Source organism: Chlorocebus sabaeus, chromosome 2 (genome assembly GCF_047675955.1).
Source record: "Chlorocebus sabaeus isolate Y175 chromosome 2, mChlSab1.0.hap1, whole genome shotgun sequence".
Lineage (NCBI taxonomy): Eukaryota > Metazoa > Chordata > Mammalia > Primates > Cercopithecidae > Chlorocebus > Chlorocebus sabaeus.
The window spans coordinates 2,294,034-2,310,938 of NC_132905.1; the positions used below are offsets into that span (position 1 = coordinate 2,294,034).

The 16,905-nt window shown below is 55.1% G+C and overlaps 1 protein-coding gene across 1 annotated transcript in view; it reads right to left on the reverse strand.

The window, feature by feature from the left end:
- The window catches only part of CDH4 (cadherin 4), a 681,695-nt gene that overhangs the window by 63,014 nt on the left and 601,776 nt on the right, over positions 1-16,905 (reverse strand). The gene's annotated exons all lie outside the window — the stretch shown is intronic.

Genomic DNA, 16,905 nt, shown 5'->3' on the forward strand with positions numbered 1-16,905 from the left:
GGGACTGGGGGTCGCTGGCATTTCAGAGGGGCTCAGTGAGCTGCCCACGCGCTCTCTCAGCTTGGTGCCTCAGTTTCCCCATGGACACACTGGGGTTGAGGTCTACAGTGCACACTGGTACGTTCCCCACTTCCTGAGAATGGCATTTGGCTTCCCCTTGGCCGAGCAGCCTTTCCGGCCCTGGGGAGGGACTGCATCAGCACACCCCACCCTGTGGCCTCAGGGCATCCCCAGGTCTGAGGACCAAGTTCTGCTGGGAGCAGTGGTGGGTGGGGGCTTTAGTCACTGCCTAATGAGCACCAACTCTGAGCTAGCACTGTGCCCAGTGGAGGCCCCTCTCTGCGAGCTCCTAACTGCTGTCTCCTGATGCTGGCATGGCGGGCTCTCCCACCTGGAAGTCCTGGGGCTGGACTCTGCCCACTACTCTCCGGTGTTCCTGCCCCGGCTCTGCACACGTGTGCTCAGCTCATCCTAGTGGCTGCCTGAGATGCCCCAGAACCCTGAAAGCTTGAGTGCCTGGCCCTGCAGTGTTCATGCACAGAGGCGGGCTGCTGGCGCCTTGCTGGGCCCTGGGGATGGTGCAGCCTCTGCCCGCACAGTGCCTCCCCCGGCTGATGGGGCTGCTGGTCATATGGGGGGCCCTTAGAGAGACCCGAGGTGCTCATTCCTGTGTGCATGAGATGAAGGACTCTCACTACACCAGCCCTGGGATCTTGCACAATCTGTTCTGCATCTGGAACGTTCTTCCCTCTCCTCCACCTGGCCGACTCCTCCTCATCCCCAAAACCCCTTCCTGGCCCTCTGGACTGAGTCATGGGGCCCTGTGCATCCTTGTCTCACCTGCATCGAAACAGCTGTGTGTCTGCTTAATGTCTGTGTCCTCTGTGGCATTACAGCCACAAGGGTGGGGCTGGGTCCGTGCTGTCCCTGTGACCTGGCACACAGATGCCCTGCCGGACATTTGCCAGACTGTGCCAGAAGCCCAGGGTGCAGGGCAGCCTCACGCTCAGGAGGCAGGGTCTGCGAGGAGCCCGAAGCTACTACTTATTTCCAGGACCCCAGAGCAGGCAGGGAGTGTCCCCCCTCCACCCCTCCCCCACCTCGCCCTCCCTCTGCAGCCCTGCAGAGAAGACCCGCACTCTGGCCTTCCACCCAGGAGGACAAGCCAGCTGGGATGCAGGGGAACCTTGGGTGTGCTGGACTAGGAGTTTGCTTCAGCTTTCAGCTTCTACTGAATGCAAAATTCCCAAAGCAGACACGTTTCATGAAAACACAGAAGAGCAAGCAGAGGCAGGAGCAGGTTAAAGAGTATGGCACGTGAATTATAGCTCAATAAAATAGATGCATTTATGTGGTGAGCAAATGGGTGGGAGGGGCCACGGCCTGGTGACCGTCAGCCTCTGGAACGGGGGACCCCACCCTGATGATCCTTGCCCCCATCACGATGTCCCCACCACTTTAGAGCACAACAAGCCTGGTCCCAACCATGCTCCCCTCTAAAGAGACAGCCCCGGGCCTCTGTGCTGGCTTTCCTCTGCATTTTCCTAAGAGGGAAACCTGGAAGTGCAGCACCCTAGGAGCGAGGGTGAACTGGGAAGAAACAGTCCTAACACACGCACAGAGCTAACTGCTCAGGCTGAGGTTCTCTGTGGTTGTCAGTGTCCCCTACTAGCAGCAGAAATAAATCACTCATGGAGAGGGATAACATCACACACAGCCTCCTTTTTAAAAGAGCACAAAACTTTCAATGTGGCAATGAGGAGACTTCAAGCTGACTTCTCAATAGGACCGATGGAAGTTGGAAAACAATGGAACACGAGGAACTCATGAGGAACCTGCAGTTCATTACTCAGTGAAAAAAACTTTCAAAAATAAAAGTGAAAAATAGACACTAAATGTGATAAATGATAAAACAAAAAAATTACCACCTGGAGACCCACACTAGAGGAAATACTAAGGTTGTTTTCAGGTGGAAGGAAAATGATTCTAGAGGGCACCTCGGAAATGCAGAAAGATATGAGGAGCTCTGTCTCTGTCTCTGTCTCTCTCTCTCATAGGTACACACACACACACACACACACATGCATATAGCTCCCATAAATATACATATACATAATGTTTATATAAAGAATAAATATACTGGTACATCTAAGGAATATGACTTGTATAAACAAAAATAACTTTGCCTTGTGAGGGTTTTAAAGCTGCTTATGAAAACATCCGAACAAACGCCTGCAGAATTTCATTTGCAAAGCGGACGGTGGGTCTGACCAGGGCAGCGTTACTGATGTTCAGCCTTCGTCAAGCCAGTCATCCCCGAGCAGGTGAGGCCAACGTTGGCGCATCAGGCACTATTTGAAACCACCCATCTCTACGACAGGGCAGCGCTGGGAAAGTCATGGGGTTGGTCGTGACTGCATTTGGCTCATCTGGTTCAGAAAGTCAAAGGGAGAAACCACTCCAGCTTCCCGAAGCACTCACTGTTCCCTCCACCCGCGGCCCCTGGCGTTTTCGTCTGTGAAACCTGTGAGGATCCATGTGCCTGGCACAGAAAGGGGCCCTGCAGCTGTGATGGTGGGGGTGGCAGGATGATGGTAGGGACATGGAGAAGGTGGAGGGAAATAAGCAAAGCCCTGACCAGTGAGGGAAGAAGGGACCAGGCGCCGTCTGTTGTACTCACTGAAAGCAGCACGGCCGGCCTGGTTTATGAGAATGATGGTCTCTCGGGCTGGATGCGGATGTGGAGCCCTTCTGACTGCCTTGGTCTCTTCCTCACCCTGCCCCAGCTCCTCACCGCCACTCCTGGGCCCCCACCCTGCGCCCAGCTGGCCCGAGGGCCTCTTGTGAATGGGTTTGTCACATCTCAGAGAAATCTCACAGGCGGTCTGTTGCCAATGTGCAGGAACTCGGGTCAATCACACGTCGGACAGTGGTGGAGCAGGGCTGGGGTCCAGGATCTGGGCGTGGAGCTCTTCTCCACTCGGCCCTACTGGCTGGGGGAGGTGGAGGGACAGCGAGTCAGCCCAGGACTCCCATCACCTCAGGATTACTGATCCGCTGTGAGGCAGAGACCCGCGTGCTCCCTTTGAGCGCCTGCTCTGGTCCATCGCGTCACTGAGAAATCACTTTATCAGAATGGCTGAGAACCTCCCACCACAGATGCCCCTCTCCTCCACCTCCACGGGGCTCAGATAACCTCACGATATCACGTGAACCCCCTGCTCACTGGGGCCAAGCTCTCCCCACTCGGGATGGAATGCGGGATGGCATTTCCAGCTGATCTGTCCTGAGGGACTCTCCAGTTCCGGAAGGCCAGGCAGGAGGTCCTCCCCCGCCAACCCCTCGGCAGGAGGGGCCCGCTGCTGTGTGATCTCATGTGTGGAGGAGCACCAAGACCCCTTGGAGGCTTGGGGACCAGGACGTGGAGGAGAGAGGGCTCAGCATGGAGGAGGGGCCAGGTGGGATGTATGGAATGGGAAGTCAGACGATGGCTGGAAACAGACATTTGGAACCCTGACTGTGGCCACCTCCTTTTCTGACAGATGGGGAAACTGAGTCCCACGAGGAGGAACTTGGCTGGGTCCAGTGAGCTCTGCTAGAGCCAGACTGAAAGCAGCCACACTCTCCTCCAGGGTCCAGCAGACACTTTCTGTAAAGGACCAGGCAGTACGTATGTCAGGCTTTGCAGTCACACATTCTCTGTCCCAACTCCTCAATGCTGCACAGAAACAGCCTGAGAGGACGCGTCCAGCAATGGGCACGGCTGTGTTCCCATCACACCATTCACAGAAGCAGGTGCTGAGCTGGGTTTGGCGACCCCTGCTGTACGCTCTTTTTTGGATTTCAGGGACAGCGTTGGTTTTTAAAAATACAGGGGAACCAATATAGTGTTGCCAACTTCTAGTTTTACCAAGGGAAGACTTTAAAGTACACATCTAGCTCAAATGTTTCATGAAAGGAAAATAATATTTTACCACTAAAATCGCAGGAAAGACTTAGCCTCGGAATAAAGGCCAGTCCTTCATTCAATAAGTTGAGCTCCTTGAAGGCACTTGCCATGTTTGCCACATTTAGAGGCTTTGTGTGTCCACCACAGCCTGTGAGCTGCGGGTGCCATGGCCGGAGGCGTGGCTCAGTGGGGGCCAGGTGTGCCAGGCTGGGATGGGGCTTCCCCACATGTGTGCAGAGCTCCCCATCTCCTGCCTTCTCCCCAGGAATACACGGTGGGGAACCAGGTGATAAGAGGAGAGGCACCCCCAGCACAGGAGGAAAGCACCCAGCCAGCCAGGGAGGAGGACACCTGCCCAGTGTGGGGGGACACCCGCCCAGCGTGGGGGGACACCTGCCCAGCGTGGGGGGACACCTGCCCAGTGTGGAGGACACCGCTTAGCATGGAGGGACACCCGCCCAGCGTGGGGGGACACTTGCCCAGCGTGGACACCGCTTAGCATGGAGGGACACCCGCCCAGCATGGGGGGACACCTGCCCAGTGTCGGGGGACACCTGCCCAGTGTGGAGGACACCGCTTAGCATGGAGGGACACCCGCACAGTGTGGGGGGACACCTGCCCAGTGTGGAGGTACACCAGCCTGGTTTGCCTTAAGGCTGACAACAGCGGGGTTTGTGGCTCGCTGTGGGTTTGGGAGTCGAGATGCTGGCCCTTCCCCCCATTGTCTATGATCGTGAGTACTGTGGAACTGTCCGGGTCCCCACCTCCCAGGCTGTCTGTGCCTCTCACCCGTCGGCCCCGCCCCATTAGAAGCTGGGCCTCTGCGGCAGGAGCCAGCCCGGCTGCCTCCCCTCTGACTGCTCAGAGGTCCTGCTCAGGCTGATGAATCCCCCCTGCACCCCCATCATGGGATGAGCTGGTGGCCCAGACCCGAGTCCTCCAGCGTGGAAACTCCATGTGTCTGACTTGAGGGGCTGATCCATTCTGTGGTTTATGCTCATTAACCAAGCACTAGTCAGATATTGATCAGGGGTCCAAGTCTCTGCCTGCTTTTTGGTTACAAATAATTGCACCCTTTACATCTGATGCAAACAACAATATTCCCATTTCCAGCTGGTGGAGTTTTTGCAAAAATAGAATGTCTTCCTCACAGAGACGAGCCTGGACATTCTTAGACGGCCGGAGCATCGAAACTCAGCTCACCTTGGCAGGTGCATCGCACCTGGTGAGCTGCCTTAGTTTGAGCACCACCCCCTCCCCCATGGAAAGGGCTGCTCATTAGAAGCTCAGAGTGGCTTTTATCACATTAGCTCTTCATTAACTCAAGACAGTAATGGCTTTAAACCCATGCCATGGTGCCCTCCTCTGCTCGCCTCCTGCCTCAGGAGGCAAATCCTGCACTTTGAGCAGCTGGCCAGCTCCAGGGCACAGGAGGAGAGGCCTGTGGGGAGGAGGAGAACGTGATGGGCACCCAGGAACCCCCCAGTTTACCTGAGCTCAATTTTATCATAAGCTCTTGCTCTTTTTTTTTTGACTCTGTTGCCTAGGCTGGAGTGCAGTGGCATAATCTTGGTTCACTGCAGCCTTCACCTCCTGGGTTCAACTGATGCCCCTGCCTCAGCCTTCCAAGTAGCTGTGCTCACGGGCATGCACCAACATGCCCGACAGATTTTTGTATTTTTAGTAGAGACAGGGTTTCTTCATGTTGGTCAGGCTGGTCTTGAACTCCTGAGCTTAGGTGATCCACCTGCTTTGGCCTCCCCAAGTGCTGGGATTACAGGCATGAGCCACCGCGCCCGGCCTATCATAAGCTCTTTGAGGGGAGGTCCCCTGCTTCTGACCCAGTGCCTGGACTGGTAAAACCAGGGTGTCAGTGTTTCAGGAAGGAAGAGCAGGGCTTCAAAATCCCAGGCTCAGTGTCAAACGTGCATGCGCCCAGAGCGAGTGTTCTGGAAACGTGTGTGTGCGTGTGCACCTGGAATACAGGGTAGGGAAACCAGGTGACAAGAGGAGAGGCAGCCCCAGCACAGGAGGAAAGCACCCGGCCGGCCAGGGAGGAGGACACTTGCCTAGAGTGGAGGGACACCCGGCCAGTGAGGGGGATACCTGCCCAGAGTGGAGGGACACCCGGCCAGTGTGGAGGGGACACCCGCCCAGCATGGAGGACACCGCTTAGCATGGAGGGATACGCGCCTGGTTTGCCTTAAGGCTGACAACTGCGGGGTTTATGACCCATTGTGGGTCTGGGAGTCGAGATGCTGGCCTGCTCCGTCCGTCTCTCTCCTGCTGGTTCCTCACTGGATACTCCCTGAGGATGGACACTGCTCTTAAGAACCCACCCCAGCCATCTGCATCGTCCCCTTCCCGGGAAAGGGCGATGGCAGGGCTCCTCCTTGGGAGGTGGCTCAGGATCCCACTCTCTGGCCACAAGGACTGCTCACTGCTTTCTGGATAACTACAGAAACATGCTACATCTAAGCATCTACCTTTTTTTTTACCCTTTGCTACGTTCAGGAATCTGCTTTTTAAGGCCAAATGATATGCTTTTGAGAATTCTTTTCTGGATGCAGAAATAGAATACACTCATGGTAACTAGCACACGCTCACTGGGAAACATTCAAAGGCAAAATGCAGAGAAGTCACCAACCGTCCCACACCCAACACACCGGCTGGAACGCTGGGGTGCAGCCTCTCGCCAAAGGGGCCGGATCCTACATCTTCAACACAAATGGGCTTTCTGCTGCTTCTCCTTCTTTTCAAAACCCACTTTATTATTGATCAAAGAAATGAAAGGAAGACATTTTCCACATGTCAAATGTGCAAAAGCTACTTTAAAATAATGATGGTACCTAATCGCGATGGCACAGAGAGCAGCTGGCACCTTCCATGGCCTCTGGGGGGAGGGGCGGCCTCAGCTTCTCGGAGGCGGTTTGGTTGTGCATACACAAAACCCTTCAAAATGTGCCCGCTCAGCAAATCCACTGCTAGGAGCTTATCCTAAGGAACAAATCGCAGGTGTGGAAAACCCTGGCTGTCCAAGCTGACATCGTTTCTGAGAGCAGAGTGGGGCCTGGAACACATATTTACTGAACATCCACTCTGTGCCAAGCATTGAGACCTCCATTGTATATACCCAGGGGCTGAAGCTCATAAACAAAATACCCCACGCCAGGGGGTGGTGTGGCCACAGCAGAACCACTGAGGGTCCTCTGGCAGGAAACACTTTTCCCTCGACGATCTCAGGGCCAGCATGCTGGCGGTGACAGGGTACCATATGATCCCAGGCACTACGAAGACGTTCAGTATAAACACGAGCAATGACCAGACCAAATATAAAAATAGGATTCTGACCACACCTGCAGCAGCAGCCCAGGAAACTAACCTATTACATACACAAACCAGCCAGGAAGCCAGCTATCATCTACACTAACCAGCCAGGAAGCCAGCTATCATCTACACTAACCAGCCAGGAAGCCAGCTATCATCTACACTAACTAGCCCACGAAACTAACCTATTACATACACCAACCAGCCAGGATGCCAGGTATCATCTACACTAACCAGCCAGGAAGCCAGCTATCATCTACACTAACTAGTCCAGGAAACTAACCCATTACATACACTAACCAGCCAGGATGCTAGGTATCATCTACACTAACCAGTCCAGGAAGCCAACCATTATCTATACGAACTATTCAGGAAGCCAGCACATCATCTACAGTAACGAGTCTAGGAAGTCAGTCCATCACCTACACTAACCAGCCAGGAAGTCAGCCCATCACCTACGCTAACCAGCCAGGAAGTCAGCCCATCACCTATGCTAACCAGACAGGAAGTCAGCCCATCACCTATGCTAACCAGCCAGGAAGTTGGTCCATCACCTACACTAACCAGCCACGAAGTCAGCCCGTCACCTACACTAACCAGTCAGGAAGTCAGCCCATCACCTACACTAACCAGCCAGGAAGTCAGCCCGTCACCTACACTAACCAGCCAGGAAGTCAGTCCGTCACCTACACTAACCAGCCACGAAGTCAGCCCGTCACCTACACTAACCAGTCAGGAAGTCAGCCCATCACCTACACAAACCAGCCAGGAAGCCAGCTATCATCTACACTAACCAGCCAGGAAGCCAGCTATCATCTACACTAACTAGCCCAGGAAACTAACCCATTACATACACTAACCAGCCAGGATGCCAGGTATCATCTACACTAACCAGTCCAGGAAACTAACCCATTACATACACTAACCAGCCAGGATGCCAGCTATCATCTACACTAACCAGCCAGGAAGCCAGCTATCATCTACACTAACTAGCCCACGAAACTAACCTATTACATACACCAACCAGCCAGGAAGCCAGCTATCATCTACACTAACCAGCCAGGAAGCCAGCTATCATCTACACTAACGAGCCAGGAAGCCAGCTATCATCTACACTAACCAGCCAGGAAGCCAGCTATCATCTACACTAACTAGCCCACGAAACTAACCTATTACATACACCAACCAGCCAGGATGCCAGGTATCATCTACACTAACCAGCCAGGAAGCCAGCTATCATCTACACTAACAAGCCAGGAAGCCAGCTATCATCTACACTAACCAGCCAGGAAGCCAGCTATCATCTACACTAACTAGCCAGGAAGCCAGCTATCATCTACACTAACCAGCCAGGAAGCCAGCTATCATCTACACTAACTAGCCCACGAAACTAACCTATTACATACACCAACCAGCCAGGATGCTAGGTATCATCTACACTAACCAGCCAGGAAGCCAGCACGTCACCTACACTAACCAGCCAGGAAGTCAGTCCATCACCTACACTAACCAGCCAGGAAGTCAGCTATCATCTACACTAACCAGCCAGGAAGCCAGCTATCATCTACACTAACCAGCCAGGAAGCCAGCTATCATCTACACTAACTAGCCCACGAAACTAACCTATTACATACACCAACCAGCCAGGATGCTAGGTATCATCTACACTAACCAGCCAGGAAGCCAGCTATCATCTACACTAACCAGCCAGGAAGCCAGCTATCATCTACACTAACCAGCCAGGAAGCCAGCTATCATCTACACTAACTAGTCCAGGAAACTAACCCATTACATACACTAACCAGCCAGGATGCTAGGTATCATCTACACTAACCAGTCCAGGAAGCCAACCATTATCTATACGAACTATTCAGGAAGCCAGCACATCATCTACAGTAACGAGTCTAGGAAGTCAGTCCATCACCTACACTAACCAGCCAGGAAGTCAGCCCATCACCTACGCTAACCAGCCAGGAAGTCAGCCCATCACCTACACTAACCAACCAGGAAGTCAGCCCATCACCTACACTAACCAGCCAGGAAGTCAGCCCATCACCTACACTAACCAGCCAGGAAGTCAGCCCATCACCTACACTAACCAGCCAGGAAGTCAGTCCATCACCTACACTAACCAGCCAGGAAGTCAGCACGTCACCTACACTAACCAGCCAGGAAGTCAGCACGTCACCTACACTAACCAGCCAGGAAGTCAGCACGTCACCTACACTAACCAGCCAGGAAGTCAGCACGTCACCTACACTAACCAGCCAGGAAGTCAGCACGTCACCTACACTAACCAGCCAGGAAGTCAGCCCACCACCTATGCTAACCAGCCAGGAAGTCAGCACGTCACCTACACTAACCAGCCAGGAAGTCAGCATGTCACCTGCACTAACCAGCCAGGAAGTCAGCCCATCACCTACACTAACCAGCCAGGAAGTCAGTCCATCACCTACACTAACCAGCCAGGAAGTCAGCACGTCACCTACACTAACCAGCCAGGAAGTCAGCACGTCAACTACACTAACCAGCCAGGAAGTCAGCCCGTCACCTACACTAACCAGCCAGGAAGTCAGCCCATCACCTACACTAACCAGCCAGGAAGTCAGCACGTCACCTACACTAACCAGCCAGGAAGTCAGCCCATCACCTACACTAACCAGCCAGGAAGTCAGCACGTCACCTATACTAACCAGCCAGGAAGTCAGCACATCATCTATAGTAACCAGCCAGGAAGTCAGCCCATCACCTACACTAACCAGCCAGGAAGTCAGCACGTCACCTACACTAACCAGACAGGAAGTCAGTCCATCACCTACACTAACCAGACAGGAAGTCAGCCCATCACCTACACTAACCAGCCAGGAAGTCAGCCCATCACCTACACTAACCAACCAGGAAGTCAGTCCATCACCTACACTAACCAGCCAGGAAGTCAGCGTGTTACCTACACTAACCAGCCAGGAAGTCAGTCCATCACCTACACTAACCAGCTAGGAAGTCAGCACGTCACCTACACTAACCAGCCAGGAAGTCAGCCCGTCACCTACACTAACCAGCCAGGAAGTCAGGCCATTACCTACACTAACCAGTCCAGGAAGTCAGCACATCATCTACAGTAACCAGCCAGGAAGTCAGCCCGTCACCTACACTAACCAGCCAGGAAGTCAGCACGTCACCTACACTAACCAGCCAGGAAGTCAGCCCATCACCTACACTAACCAGCCAGGAAGTCAGTCCGTCACCTACACTAACCAGCCAGGAAGTCAGCCTGTCACCTACACTAACCAGCCAGGAAGTCAGCATGTTACCTACACTAACCAGCCAGGAAGTCAGCACGTCACCTACACTAACCAGCCAGGAAGTCAGCTCACTGCCTTGCGTTGAGTGCAGCGAGGGATGCAGGGTGTCTGGGAGGGGTACCTGGCAGAGCTGTTGGGGGGCAGAGGCAGGGGTGGGAGCACAGGGAGAGGCCAGGCAGGGATCGGGGCATGAGGTCTGGGCACACACAGACTGAAGGTCACAAGGGTGCCTCAAATCCACTCAGGGGTGGATTAGGCAGAAAATCCTCCAGGTGTGGCACAGAGCCCTGGAAGCTGCACAGAGGACAGGAGAGAAAGCCAGGGCCCAGGTGGGTAACAGGGCAGGAGAGCAGCCCCATGCAGCCCCAGAGAGGACCATGGCCAGGGGTCAAGGGCAACAGGACAACTGCTGTGCTTGGCCGTGCCCTGGGAGGCTCCAGCGAACTCACCAGGGCTGGTTTGTCAGCAGATTCAGGAGGGAATGATGGGTGGAGATAATGGGGTTTGTCTCATGAGGGTCTGCCCGGGAAGCTGGGGCCACCTCCCCCTCGGTCCTCTCATGGGTGCCGTCCGTGCTGGCGAAAGGGCTTGGCTCTGGGAGTTGAGTGAGTGTGTCCTGGAGAGGGAGCCGCCGTGCCCCTGACCTCACTGGATCCATGGACCCCTCGTGTCTGGGGTCCCTGAGCCACAGTGGCCGCACCAGGACCCTGGATCTTGGGCTTGGGTCTCCACGGCTTAGGTCACAGCCCTCCCCAGCAATGCGTTTTCTCGTGTTTCTGGGGTCATGTGCTGAGTCCCCCACAGGCTCCAAGTGGGGAATACTGGATGGATGGAGTTTCTGGCTGCATGGGGAGGGAAGTGGGTGAAACCGGGGGGGGCCCCAGGCTTCTCCCCAAAGGGGACTGCATTGGTCTCCTGGGCTGCTGCACCAAAGCACTGCAGACGGGCAGCTTGAGGCAACAGAACTGGCCCTGTCGGTTCCAGAGGCCAGGAGGCGGCAGCAGCACACAAGGCTCAGCGCCAGCAGCCCTGCCCTGGCCCTTCCAGCTCCTGGGGTGGGGGCATCGTTCAACTTGGGTGTTCTTGGGCTTGTGGCCACGTCACTCCAGCCTCTGCCTCCACCGTCCTGGGCCCTGTCCTGTGTCTTGTCCTCTTGTTAGAAGGAAAATGGTCATTGGATTCAGGGCCCACCCTGCTGGTCTCATCTTGACAAAATGTCTGCAAAGAACTATTTTTGAATAAGGTCACATTCTGAAGTTCTGGATGGATGTGAATTGCAGGGGCTCCAGTCCACCCACCCAGGGGCTAAGCTGAAGCTGAGGCAGGCAGTGTCCGGAAACCCCCGCTGGCAAGGCTGGGAGGAGACGGCGGCCTCTTTCCATCCATGGGAGTCTCCGTGGCCCTGCGTGACTTTGGAGACCAGGGGGCGCTCAGCACTAGGGCAGCCGTCCCAGCCTCATGCTCCGCACCCTCACTTCACCTCTGGAAGCCTTGGTTCCTCCTCTGCACCTAGGGCTGCCCTGTCCCTCTGGCCTCCTTCCTGTGCTGTGAGCGGGGCTGGCTCTGGTGTCTGGGAAGGTGGGAACCTGGACCCCCATGTCCCCACTGACCCTCTCACTTCTCCAGTGACGCAGGATCTGGGCCACGCTCGAGTGCGAGCCCTGCGGGCTCCATTCCACAGAGACTGTAAAGCTGCAGAAACTGGGTTCCCCGCAGGGAAGACGTGGCCAGCAGTCCCTCACCTGTGCCCTCTGCCGAGGTATGGTCACCCAGTGGCCTCTGCACTAAACGGCAGTGCTCAGGTGAGTTCTCCCGCCCCATGGGCTTTGAGATCGAGAAGGAAACCGTCTTTGTATTTGTAGGGCTTTCTCCGGAGGCCTCTTCCCACCTCTTTCTCCCCCAGTAGACAGACGTGAGTATTTCCCCATCAACGAAGCAGCGAGTCAGGACAGCGCCCCCTCCCTGGCCGCAGGTGAGGAGCAGCCTCATCTTTCATGCGGGAGATGCTGGACACCTCCTTGTGAATTGCGCGAACAGGTAGAGGGGGAGACAGTGGAGGCTGCCAGGCTCGGCTCTTTCTTGGAATTCATGTACCAACGCTGCCATGCGCCTTAAAGGTTTAATTTCACAAGCCTTCAATTGCAGTTTAATTTGGAAACTAATTCAGCCCCATAATTGGCTTTCTGCTCAAATCACTGAGGCTAGAGATTTAAATTCTTAATATTCAGACGACTTTCAAGTATCTAGTGCCATCTGTGCATTAACCTCCGGGGAACTTCCACCGGCACAGAAATAAAATAAATAAATAAACGGGGCCCACTAATAGAATAATCTATTTAAGCAAAAACTCGGTGCTGTATAGATGAAGGTCTCTTTGACTTCATCTGCAGCATGTAGATTTCCCTGCTTTTTAATATTTTAAAATGACATTAATTTCAAAACTTATAATATAGGCCCCCACACAGTTACGAGGGGTTAGAGGAAGTGCCGCTTCCCGATTAGAGCCCCTTTTAGTTAAAAAATCATCAATACGGCGGTGTCTTTCCCTGGGCAGTTTGAGAAATGCTGAGAGCCTGGGTGAGTTCCCGAGCCCTGAGAGCTCGTTCTCTGACGCTGCGGGGGACAGTAGTGGAAAACGGTCACTGGGCAGTGACCGGGCGTGAGGGGTCCAGGGGACCTGGCAGGACGGATGGCAGGCTGGCTGTCCACTGCCCTCCTGCCCTGGGCAAGATGCCTGGCCTTACTGTGGGCCTGGCAGACGTCTGCCTCCCTCTGCGCCTGTGTGGACCCCAGCTGTCCATCAAGGACCGCGCCCCCCCCGCCCCCCCCCCCCCCAGGAGGTCCTCATGGACTCCTGTCCATTTTGCAGAACGAGTCCACCTTGAGAGCACTAGGAGCTAGCGCAGGGACATGTCTGAGGTGTCATCGAGGCTTGCGAGCTGCCCCCAGGGTCAGGCTGAGGCTGGGCTCTCCCTACAGCCTCCACGGCAAGGGTGAACGAGGAGATGGGGTGTCTGCTCAGAACTGGAACCCGGTGGTGGAGACCAACAGCCACCTGGGTGACTCGCCAGGAGTCAAGGGAGTCGCCCAGGGCATGGAGGGGGCTGCCTGGGGGAGAGGCCAGGGCAAGATGTCTGTGCAGAAATATCTGTGAGCTGCAGGAGAAAAGGAGCTGGTGCAGAGGGTGGGGGACAGCTCTCCGGGCTGAGGGCACAGCCTTTGCCAGGGTCCAGGGGCAGGGAAAAGTGCTTCCCATTCACAGTGGCCTGGGACGTTTGCTTCCCTGCCTTTCCCCAGGTGTGAGGCCTGCACCTTGAGAAGGGGATGTATCTCTGGGTTTCTCAACTGGACAGTGGGCTACTGGAGGGTGGGGTTCATGTGTTCCCACCCGGTGCCCTCTGCAGCACCCAGCTAAGATGCCCACCTCATCCACGGACCACCACAGCCACCCGGGACTTCTTCCTGCAGGAAACAGCCCATGCTACACCCTGCCCCCTCCTCCCTCCTGCCTGATGGTGTGCGTGATGCTTGGGGGCACCACAGCCACCTCCTGACCACGTGGTGAGAACTGAGAAGCGGGGTGACCACCACACAGGCCTCGGCCCGACGCCTTGAGCTCTCACCCCAGCCCCCGCTGGTTCAAGCTGCTGCAGTTGGGTTTTCTGTGACTTTCAGCCAAAGGCATTCCTGACACGCAGGCGGTGAAGGGGGTGGTTTGCGGAGTGGTTAGCAGGGGTGTTCAGGAGCCAGTCCGTCGGCCTCTACGTCTTGCCTTTCCCTGCCGGCTGCTGTGGGTCTTTCCTGTTACAGATGGTGCCTTCATTTCCTCCTGTTGCATACGGGGGAAATAAAACTAGCCATTTCCTGGGGCTGTTGTGGCATTTGGTGAGCTGATTCGTATGGAGAACTTACGAGTGGTGCCTGGCACCTGGCAGAGTGGACGAATGCCGTCGGCCGCGTTTCTGTGATGACAGCATGATTGCATCTTCAGCGGAAGGCGTGTCCTTCCCACATGGAACTTCACCAGGCCTCACTGCTGGCCCTGCCCCTGGGTGCAGAGAAGCAGGGATCGTCGGTGGAGACCAGTGGAGCCCATGTCCAGTGTGGTTCTTGGGCCTAGGCAGAGTGGACAGCTGAGGCAGGTGCGGGCGCGTGAGCTTCAGGTCAGGGTGCGGCCGCAGCTATTTTTCATCTGTTGCTTGCTCTTCTCAAAAGGTCCAGTTAAAAGGAAAGAACACACCTTTTTAGACCCAAAGACACCCGGAGGGCTGCATGTTGATCGGCAGGCACAGAGCCCAGAGGGTCCCCCAGGCTCTTCTCTGCCCTGGGGCAAGGGTGGCTCTTTCTCAGCACAGGTCTCCACGGGTCTCACAGAGTCCTCCTGCAGATAGAAATGCCAGGATCCCTCCCGCAGTTAGAAATGCCAGGATCGCTCCCGCAGACAAAAATGCCAGGATCCCTCCCACAGACAGAAATGCCAGGATCCCTCCCGCAGACAGAAATGCCAGGGTCCCTCCTGCAGATAGAAATGCCAGGATCCCTCCCGCAGATAGAAATGCCAGGATCCCTCCCGCAGATAGAAATGCCAGGATCCCTCCCACAGACAGAAATGCCAGGATCCCTCCCGCAGATAGAAATGCCAGGATCCCTCCCGCAGACAAAAATGCCAGGATCCCTCCCGCAGACAAAAATGCCAGGATCCCTCCCGCCGATAGAAATGCCAGGATCCCTCCTGTAGATAGAAATGCCAGGATCCCTCCTGCAGATAGAAATGCCAGGGTCCCTCCCGCAGATAGAAATGCCAGGATCCCTCCCGCAGTTAGAAATGCCAGGATCCCTCCCACAGACAGAAATGCCAGGGTCCGTCCCGCAGTTAGAAATGCCAGGATCCCTCCCGCAGATAGAAATGCCAGTATCCCTCCCGCAGATAGAAATGCCAGGATCCCTCCCACAGATAGAAATGCCAGGATCCCTCCTGCAGATAGAAATGCCAGGATCCCTCCTGCAGATAGAAATGCCAGGATCCCTCCCGCAGACAGAAATGCCAGGGTCCCTCCCACAGATAGAAATGCCAGGATCCCTCCCGCAGTTAGAAATACCAGGATTCCTCCCGCAGTTAGAAATGCCAGGGTCCCTCCCACAGATAGAAATACCAGGATTCCTCCCGCAGTTAGAAATGCCAGGAATGCCAGGATCCCTCCCGCAGATAGAAATGCCAGGATCCCTCCCGCAGACAGAAATGCCAGGGTCCCTCCCGCAGATAGAAATGCCAGGGTCCTTCCTGCAGATAGAAATGCCAGGATCCCTCCCACAGATAGAAATGCCAGGATCCCTCCCACAGACAGAAATGCCAGGGTCCCTCCCGCAGATAGAAATGTCAGGGTCCTTCCTGCAGATAGAAATGCCAGGATCCCTCCTGCAGTTAGAAATGCCAGGATCCCTTTCACAGATAGAAATGCCAGGATCCCTCCTGCAGATAGAAATGCCAGGATCCCTCCCGCAGATAGAAATGCCAGGATCCCTCCCGCAGATAGAAATGCCAGGATCCCTCCTGCAGATAGAAATGCCAGGATCCCTCTCGCAGATAGAAATGCCAGGATCCCTCCCGCAGATAGAAATGCCAGGATCCCTCCCGCAGACAGAAATGCCAGGATCCCTCCCACAGATAGAAATGCCAGGATCCCTCCCGCAGTTAGAAATACCAGGATTCCTCCCGCAGTTAGAAATGCCAGGATCCCTCCCGCAGATAGAAATGCCAGGATCCCTCCCACAGATAGAAATGCCAGGATCCTTCCTGCAGATAGAAATGCCAGGATCCCTCCCACAGACAGAAATGCCAGGATCCCTCCCGCAGTTAGAAATGCCAGGATCCCTCCCGCAGATAGAAATGCCAGGAATGCCAGGATCTCTCCCACAGATAGAAATGCCAGGATCCCTCTCGCAGATAGAAATGCCAGGATCCCTCTCGCAGATAGAAATGCCAGGATCCCTCCCGCAGATAGAAATGCCAGGATCCCTCCCGCAGATAGAAATGCCAGGGTCCTTCCCGCAGATAGAAATGCCAGGATCCCTCCCGCAGATAGAAACGCCAGGATCCCTCCCGCAGATAGAAACGCCAGGATCCCTCCCGCAGATAGAAACGCCAGGATCCCTCCCGCAGATAGAAACGCCGGGATCCCTCCCGCAGATAGAAATGCCAGGGTCCTTCCTGCAGATAGAAATGCCAGGGTCCTTCCCGCAGATAGAAATGCCAGGGTCCTTCCCGCAGATAGAAATGCCAGGATCCCTCCCGCAGATAGAAATGCCAGGATCCCTCCCGCAGATAGA